The sequence below is a fragment of the Eschrichtius robustus genome, chromosome 1, assembly GCF_028021215.1.
Source record: "Eschrichtius robustus isolate mEscRob2 chromosome 1, mEscRob2.pri, whole genome shotgun sequence".
Taxonomy (NCBI): Eukaryota; Metazoa; Chordata; class Mammalia; order Artiodactyla; family Eschrichtiidae; genus Eschrichtius; species Eschrichtius robustus.
In genome coordinates, this window is record NC_090824.1 from 88,598,893 (window position 1) to 88,607,225 (window position 8,333).

The 8,333-nt window shown below is 40.5% G+C and overlaps 1 non-coding gene across 1 annotated transcript; it reads right to left on the bottom strand.

Moving 5' to 3' along the window:
• Positions 1–524: 524 nt before the first annotated feature.
• Positions 525–597, bottom strand: TRNAG-ACC (transfer RNA glycine (anticodon ACC)). The gene has a single exon. It is a non-coding gene; the product is annotated as a tRNA-Gly (tRNA).
• Positions 598–8,333: the final 7,736 nt, after the last annotated feature.

Genomic DNA, 8,333 nt, shown 5'->3' on the forward strand with positions numbered 1-8,333 from the left:
GTGAGGTCATCAAGGTTTCAGGATACAAGAAAACCATAAAAAAAATCAACTGCATTTTTATATACTAGCAATAAACATATGGACACTGAAATTAAAATACAATACCATTTAAATCTCTCAAAAAAAAAAAAGAAAGAAATACTTGGGTGTAAATCTAGCATTGTATCCTATGAAGCACAAAAGATTTTAATTTTGATAAAGTCCAATTATTATATATTTTTTCTTTTGTTGCTTGTGCTTTTGGTGTGATATCTAGGCAAGCATTGCCTAATCCCAGATCACAAACACCAACTGAATTGAAAAAAGCAAATCAATGGAAGAGTCTTTTCAACAAATGGTGTTGGCGTAACTAGACATCCATAGGTAGAAAAATGAGCCTTGACCTAAGTTTCACATCACATAAAGAATTAACATAAAGTATATCATGGACTCAAATGTAAATTGGTTTTTAAAAAAATATTTATTTATTTTTTATTTATTTAGGCTTTGCTGGGTCTTAGTTGTGGCATGCGTGCAGGATCTAGTTCCCTGACCAGGGATTGAACCTGGGCCCCCTGCATTGGTAGTGCAGAGTCTTACCCACTGGACCACCAGGGAAGTCCCTCAAATGTAAATTGTAAAACTATACAACTTTTAGGAAAAAATATTGCTGACAATCTTTGGGATATAAAATAAAGCAAAGAGTTTTTAGACTTTAAACCAAAATTGTTATCCATAAAATAAACTGATAAATTTTACTTCATCAAAATGAAAAACTTTTGCTCTATGAAAGACCCTGTTTAGAGGATGAAAAGACAAGCTACAGACTGTAAGAAAATACTTACAAACCATATATCCGACAAATACAAGTATCTAGACCATAAAAAAAATTCTCAAAACTCACCAGTAGCCTTTTGTCTTGTCGCATCCATGAAAACAAGATGTGTCGGCAGCAGTTCTACTGGAGTTACATACGAAAATTCAGCCAAGATTCTCACTTTTGCTGCTGCGCTCTCTAAACCTGCACAGTTTGATCTGGAAATATCATGCGTCCCACCAGTGTCTACGTCAGTACACAAAGGATATGGACTTCATCAAACTGGAATAAACAATCTTCCTTGAATGGATCATTCTAAACATCTACCAGTCAAAAGAAAAAATACTAGCTCATCCTACAACAACAACAAACTCCACGGTAAAAAGCAAACAATCCAAATAGCAAACAATCCAAAAGCAAACAATCCACGGACAAAAGACATGAAGAGACATTTCAACCAAGAAGTCACACAGATGGCAAATGAACACTTTCTGTTCAACATCACTAGCCATTAAGGAAGTGCAAAATAAAATCACAATGAAGTACCACCTCACCCCACTCACACTGCGAAAATAAAAAATACAGACAGTATGTACCAAGTGTTACTGATAGTTTGGATTACGCATACATTGCTGCTTGGAAAGCAAAATGGTATAGCCACTTTCAACAACAATCTGGCAGTTTCTTCAAAAACTAAATATGTGGGACTTCCCTGGTGGTCCAGTGGTTAAGACTCCACACTTCTGATGCAAGGGGCAAAGGTTCAATCCCTGGTCAGGGAACTAAGATCCCACATGCCATGTGGTCAAAAAAAACAAAACAAAAGTAAATATGTAATTGCCATACGACCCAGCAGTTGCACTCCTGGGCATTTATCCCAGAGAAGTAAAGACTTAATGTTCACATAAAAACCTGAACACAAATGTTTATAGCAGCTTTATTCATAACATTAAAAGAATTGGAAACCACCCAGATGTCTGTCAACAGGTGAATGGTTGAACAAACTGTGGTAGATCCAAACCATGGAACACTACTCAGCAAGAGGGAACTACTGATGCATACAACAACCTGGATGAATCTCCAGAGAACTATGCTGTGTGAAAAAAACCAATCCAAAAGGCTGCATACTATGTACAGTTCTATTTATATAACCTCATTGAAATGATGAAATTATAGAAACGGAGAACAGATTACTGCTTATCAGGGTAGGGGTGGGAGAGAAATGGGGGTGGCTATAAAAGAGCAACATGAGGGATCTTTCTGGTGATGGAAATGTTCTGTATCTTGACTGTATCAGTGTCAATATCTGGGTTTTGATATTGTGCTATAGTTTTGCAAGATGTTACCATTGGGCCAGATGGGTAAAGGATATATGGGATCTCTTTGTATTATGCCTTACAACTGATGCAACTCTACAATTATCTCAAAATAAAAGCCTAATTAAAAAAATAACTTGCCTATATTCTTCAAACACTGTCAATGTCATGAAATACGAATAAAGACTCAGGAATTGTTCCAGAATGAAGACTAAAAAGACATGATAACAAATGCTACACACATTTTTAGATTTTCTTTTGCTATTAAAGATATTACTGAGACAACTGGCAAAATCTGAACAAAGTCTTTAGCTTATAAAATAGTACTATACTACTCTCATCTCCTGATTTTGTTAAATGCACTCTGGTTATATGAGAGAATTTCTTGTTTGTTTTTAGGTAATATACACTGAAGTATTCAGGAGTAAAGGGATGTCATGTCTGCAACTTGACATGATTCAGAAAAAGAGAGCGAAAGAGAAGGATAAAGCAAGTATAGGTAAATGTTAACATTTGGAAAATCTGGATGAAGGATATCTAGAATTCTTTGTACTATTCTTGCAACTTTTCTATAATCTGAAATTATGTCAAAATAAAAAAACATTCAAACCAAAAAATATAAGCTGCTGTATAAACATAGAATGAAATGCTGTTTTTTAACAAAAAGGAACAAATTACATAGGACAACGTGTATAAATCTCAAAAACATTACACTGAATGAAAGAAGCCTTACACAAAAGAGCACATGTTGGGGCTTCCCTGGTGGCACAGTGGTTAAGAATCTGCCTGCCAGTGCAGGGAACACGGGTTCGAGCCCTGGTCCGGGAAGATCCCACGTGCCGCGGAGCAACTAAGCCCATGTGCCACAACTTCCGAGCCTGCGCTCTAGAGCCCGTGAGCCACAACTACTGAGCCTGCATGCCACAACTACTGAAGCCCACATGCCTAGAGCCCGTACTCAGCAACAAGAGAAGCCACCAGAGTGAGAAGTCCGTGCACCACAACAACGAGTAGCCCCCGCTCACCGCAACTAGAGAAAGCCTGTGTGCAGCAACGAAGACCCAAGGCGGCCAAAATAAATAAATAAATTAAATAAATTCTTTAAAAAAAAAAAAAAGAGCGCATGTTCTATAATATGTTTCCATGAAGTTCTAGGATAGGCAAAACTGATCTATGTTGGAAAAAACAGAACAGAGGTTGCTTCTGAAAGGTGGAGGCAATGTTTCTGAGAAGGGGTATGAAGGAACTTTCTGGACTAATGCTCTGGATCTTCTGAATCTTGATAGAGGATTTTGGTTGCATAGTTGTGAATATTTGCTGTAACTCATCAAATGGTACATTTATGATTGCACATTTCATGGTATGTAAATTTTACCTAAAAATAAATAAATAACCAAATGCTGAACACTGCTTAATATTATGTATGTTCAAGTGTTTGGGGTGAAGTGTTCTGTTGTCTTTAACTTACTCTGAAAACCATCAAAATATAAAGTGGCGGGCTTCCCTGGTGGTGCAGTGGTTAAGAATCCACCTGCTAATGCAGGGGACACAGGTTTGAGCCCTGGTCCGGGAAGATCCCACATACCGCGAAGCAACTAAGCCCGTGAGCCACAACTACTGAGCCTGTGCTCTAGAGCCTGCGAGCCACAACCACTGAGCCCGCATGCCACAACTACTGAAGCCCACACACCTAGAGCCCGTGCTCCGCAACAAGAGAAGCCACCGCAGTGAGAAGCCAGCGCTCCACAACGAAGAGTAGCCCCCACTGGCTGCAACTAGAGAAAGCCCGTGTGCAGCAATGATGACCCAATGCAGCCACAAATAAATAAATAAATAAATAATAAATTTATTTTTTAAAAAAAGAAGAATTCGCCTGCCAATGTAGGGGACACGGGTTTGAGCCCTGGTCCGGGAAGATCTCACATGCCGTGGAGCAACTAAGTCCATGCGCCACAATTACTGAGCCTGCACTCTAGAGCCGCGAGCCACAACTACTGAGCGCATATGCCACAACTACTGAAGCCCATGTGCCTACAGCCCGTGCTCCGCAACAAGAGAAGCCACCGCAATGAGAAGCCCGCGCACCGCAACGAAGAGTAGCCCCTGCTCGCCGCAACTAGAGAAAGCCCGCGCACAGCAACAAAGACACAACACGGCCAAAAATAAATAAATAAATTTAAAAAATATATATATAAATTTAAATAAATTTAAAAAATATATATATTTTAAAAAATATATATATAATCACTTCCATGATTAGCAATTGTTTGAATCTGCCCTTTGGAACTCAGGGAAAGTCTAGGGGGCTGAAGCCTATTTCCTACAAACAAGAAATCAGAACACAGAGAGGATAAATAAATAAATAAATTTAAAATATATATATATATATATTTTTATATATATAAATTTAAAATATATATATATAAATTTAAAATATATATATATAAAAATAAAATATATATCTATAAAATGTGTATATATATACATATATATATACATATAGATATACATATATATATATATATATATATATATATATATATATATATATATATATAAGGTGGCAGTTGTAGAATCTAGGTGGTTGATGTAGTATTCGTTGTAAAATAACTTTTGTGTATGTTTGATATTTTTATAGTAAGATACTATTACAGGAGAAGGGGGAGCGAGAGAATGGTCATTTCCCAGGTCTCAGGTGAGTTCCTGGGATGGGCCACCAAGTGAGGGTGTGCTTGACTTCAGGTAGGAAAGAATTCAAGAGCGAGCCAGAGTAAAGTGAAAGCAAGTTTATTTAGAGAGATGCACATTCCATAGGCAGAATGTGGTCCCTCTCAGAAGGTGAGAGCGGGCCCTGGGGTATGGGGTTGTTAGTTTTTATGAGCTGGGTAATTTCATACAGTAAGGAGTGGGAGGATTATTTTAACTATTTTGGGGAATGGGCAGGGATTTCCAGCAATTGGGCCACAGCCCACTTTTTGGCCTTTTATGGTCAGCCTTGGAACTGTCATGGCACCTGTGGGTGAGTCATTTAGCATGCTAATATATTACAATGAACGTATAATGAGTCTCAAGGTCTACCGGAAGTCAAATCTTCTACCATCTTGGGCCTAGTTGGTTCTAACCAGTTTTTGTCATATTCTCAGCAGCTGTGTCATTCTTTTAACTGTTGTGTCCTGCCCCCTTCCTTCCTGTCTCTATACCAGGAAAAAAAAGTCACTAGAATAAAACAGTATATATTCGGAAATTGTTACCAAACAGAAGTTTGTGTCACACAGTGAGGCCAAACAAACTGTTCAAACTGAGTTTGGAGCAGAGAAAAGTTTATTGCAAGGCCAAGCAAGGAGAATGGTTGGCTCAGGCCCAAAAATCCTAAACGCCTCCAGTGGCTTTCAGGGAGGAGTTTTTATAGGTAAAATTTGAGGTGAGGGCTGCAGGGTGTGTGTGACTTTCTTCTGATTGGTTAGTGGTAAGGTAACAAGGTGGTGTTCCAGGAATCTTGTGCTCAGCCTGAAGTTACCATCCTCCACCTGGGTGGGGGCCTTAGTTGCTGCAGAACTCAAAGATATTGTTAGGTATATTCGTTTGGGAGGAACCACGACCTTGCCCCATCATGTACTATTGTTTCTTGACTGCTCCTCCTTTGTTTCTGCATCCCTTCACTTCCATGATTAGCAGTTGTTTGAATCTGCCCTTTGGAACTCAGGGAAAGTCTAGGGGGCTGAAGCCTATTTCCTACAAACAAGAAATCGGGAACACAGAGAGGATTTATACCCAGGAGGGCCCCATGGGGTCCTGCTCAGTTTCAGATTTTTGAAAAATTCTAGGATTCAATTGCATACAAGTAATGAAAATAATTTAACTCTGTCACTAGGCCACAATTTTGATGAATTGCTACATAATTTTAATCATAAGAAGGGCTCCAGATGTGACCTTGTTAACTCAGACCAGTAAGTTTCATTTTTCAAACTTAGCATTGATTTCTCAAGCTCTTTTCAAATTCTCACTCCTCCGTGAAACTCTTTTTGATTCCCCCTACTCTCTTGTTAACTCCAGTCAAATTGGATCTATACCTCTCTTATGCAAAAGTCCCATTCTTACATGAACTGCTTCCTGCTTGTTCCAGCTCGTCCCAGACATTTGTAGGCACTGAGAGCCTGCTACTTGGAGACTTTGCCCCACCAGCCCCAAACTAATGAGGACCTTGCCTGGCACAATTTCTGTTCCTTGTCCTCTAATGGGGATGTGTCTTCTGCCCTAGGCCTTGTGTGAACAGTCTTGGATGGCTGCAGGAACAATGAATTGAGCCTTCCTGTTTACCCCTCCAATGTGCAGTCTAGACAAAGACTTCTGGCCTAGGTCCCTGGTTCTCACTCCAGTTTCCTGCCAGGGTTGCAGCCTGCCCCTGGAGCATATTTCTCAGCCAAAGCTCTGACCCCTTACACAGTTTCAAACTATCATTTCTTGCAGTATTGCTTACACTGACTCATATGATTCTCTCTTTTCTACTTGTTGGCCAGTATCTGCACTGATAAGAAATCCTGCAACCATGTCCTGACCCCTCACTTTGGGATCTTCAGAGACCAATCCCAAAATTATGTTCTTTGGACTCAATGATGGGGCTTCATCCCAGCACCCCCTGCTTGATCCTGATCTCCCCCATTCTTAGATCCTTACTAGAAGGTCCCAGCATGTGAATCTGAGAGCTGTGTTATTACAACAATTATTTCCACACATCTTATTTTTCCAATTATAAAAGCCTTTAACGTAAAAGCTATGTCTAATTTCTCACAATACTTAGCACATTTTTTGCATAGAGTAAATAAATCACAGACTGGCCAAAATATATAACAAATTAGAGGGTTCTGAGAATATTTTCATCAATTGCTGGGAAAAAAATTCTCACCCCCAGTCAAACTGGACACCTAGGTATGTCCAAATACATTCTGTGCTTGCTGGACTTGCTTTTTTGTGTGTGTGCCTCTCTGTGCGGCATGTGGAATCCTAGCTCCCCAACCAGGGATCAAACCCGCGGCCTCTGCAGTGGAAGCACAGAGTCTTAACCACTGGACTGCCAGGGAAGTCCTACACCTTTTTTTTTTTTAATTTTTATTTATTTATTTTATTTTTGGTTGCGTTGGGTCTTCGTTGCTGCGTGCTGGCTTTCTCTAGTTGTGTCAAGCAGGGGCTACTCTTAGTTGCAATGCGCGGGCTTCTCATTGCGGTGGCTTCTCTTGTTGTGGAGCACGGGCTCTAGAGCGCAGGCTCAGTGGTTGTAGCACATGGGCTTAGTTGCTCCGTGGCATGTAGGATCTTCCCGGACCAGGGATCAAACCCGTGTCCCCTGCACTGGCAGGTGGATTCTTAACCACTGCGCCACCAGGGAAGTCCCTACACCTACTTTTTAACTACATATATTCTCAGGATTCATCCTAAACTCACTGAGGAGCAATCTCTGAGGGTAAAGTCACAGTGTTTGTTGTATGGGTAGGGGCTTCACACACAGTTTTACAGAGCAAATTATTACAGGGGCTCAGATGCTAGCACTAAATCACCTACTCCAGAGCCCCCTCACTTTAGGGTACCAACTGGGGAGCTTTTCAAAGGCAAATTCCTTAAGCCCAGTTCTGAAAACTGGAAGGGCTTGACAGGAGGACCAGAAATCTGTATTATAAATCAGCACACAGTGGTTGTGATGCTGGCAGCGCTGGGACAGACTGTGAAAAACACAGACTTGAGAAATTATCTTTTCACCAGTAGAAATTCCTGTCATTCCCTCTTGGCTGGCGTCATCACAAGGAATGCTTTTCCTTGTGTCATATGGTCCATCCGAGAGTCTCACCTCTAAAATCTGATGCACATTCCCTTAACTCCCCAGTGTGACCACCTGCCAAATCCCCTCTCTGATATAGCATCAAATCCCGTTCCACTGTACCAGCCTGCCATCTACAACCTGTTCATCATTCATTCATTCGCTCCCCCTTTATTCATCAAACATATCAAATATTGACCATGTACCAGACAACTGGCCTACGAAGTTGAGCAAGACCTGGTTCTCGCTTAAAGATTGCAGCTTGAGGAAGACAGACCCCAAAACCAATCAGTATGACTCAATGCAGTGAGTGCAAAGATAGTGATAAGCATGGGGAGCTAAGTGACACTCCTAACTCAATTTGGGGTGGTGGTGGGAGAACATGAGAGTTCTCCTGAAGGACAGAATACCT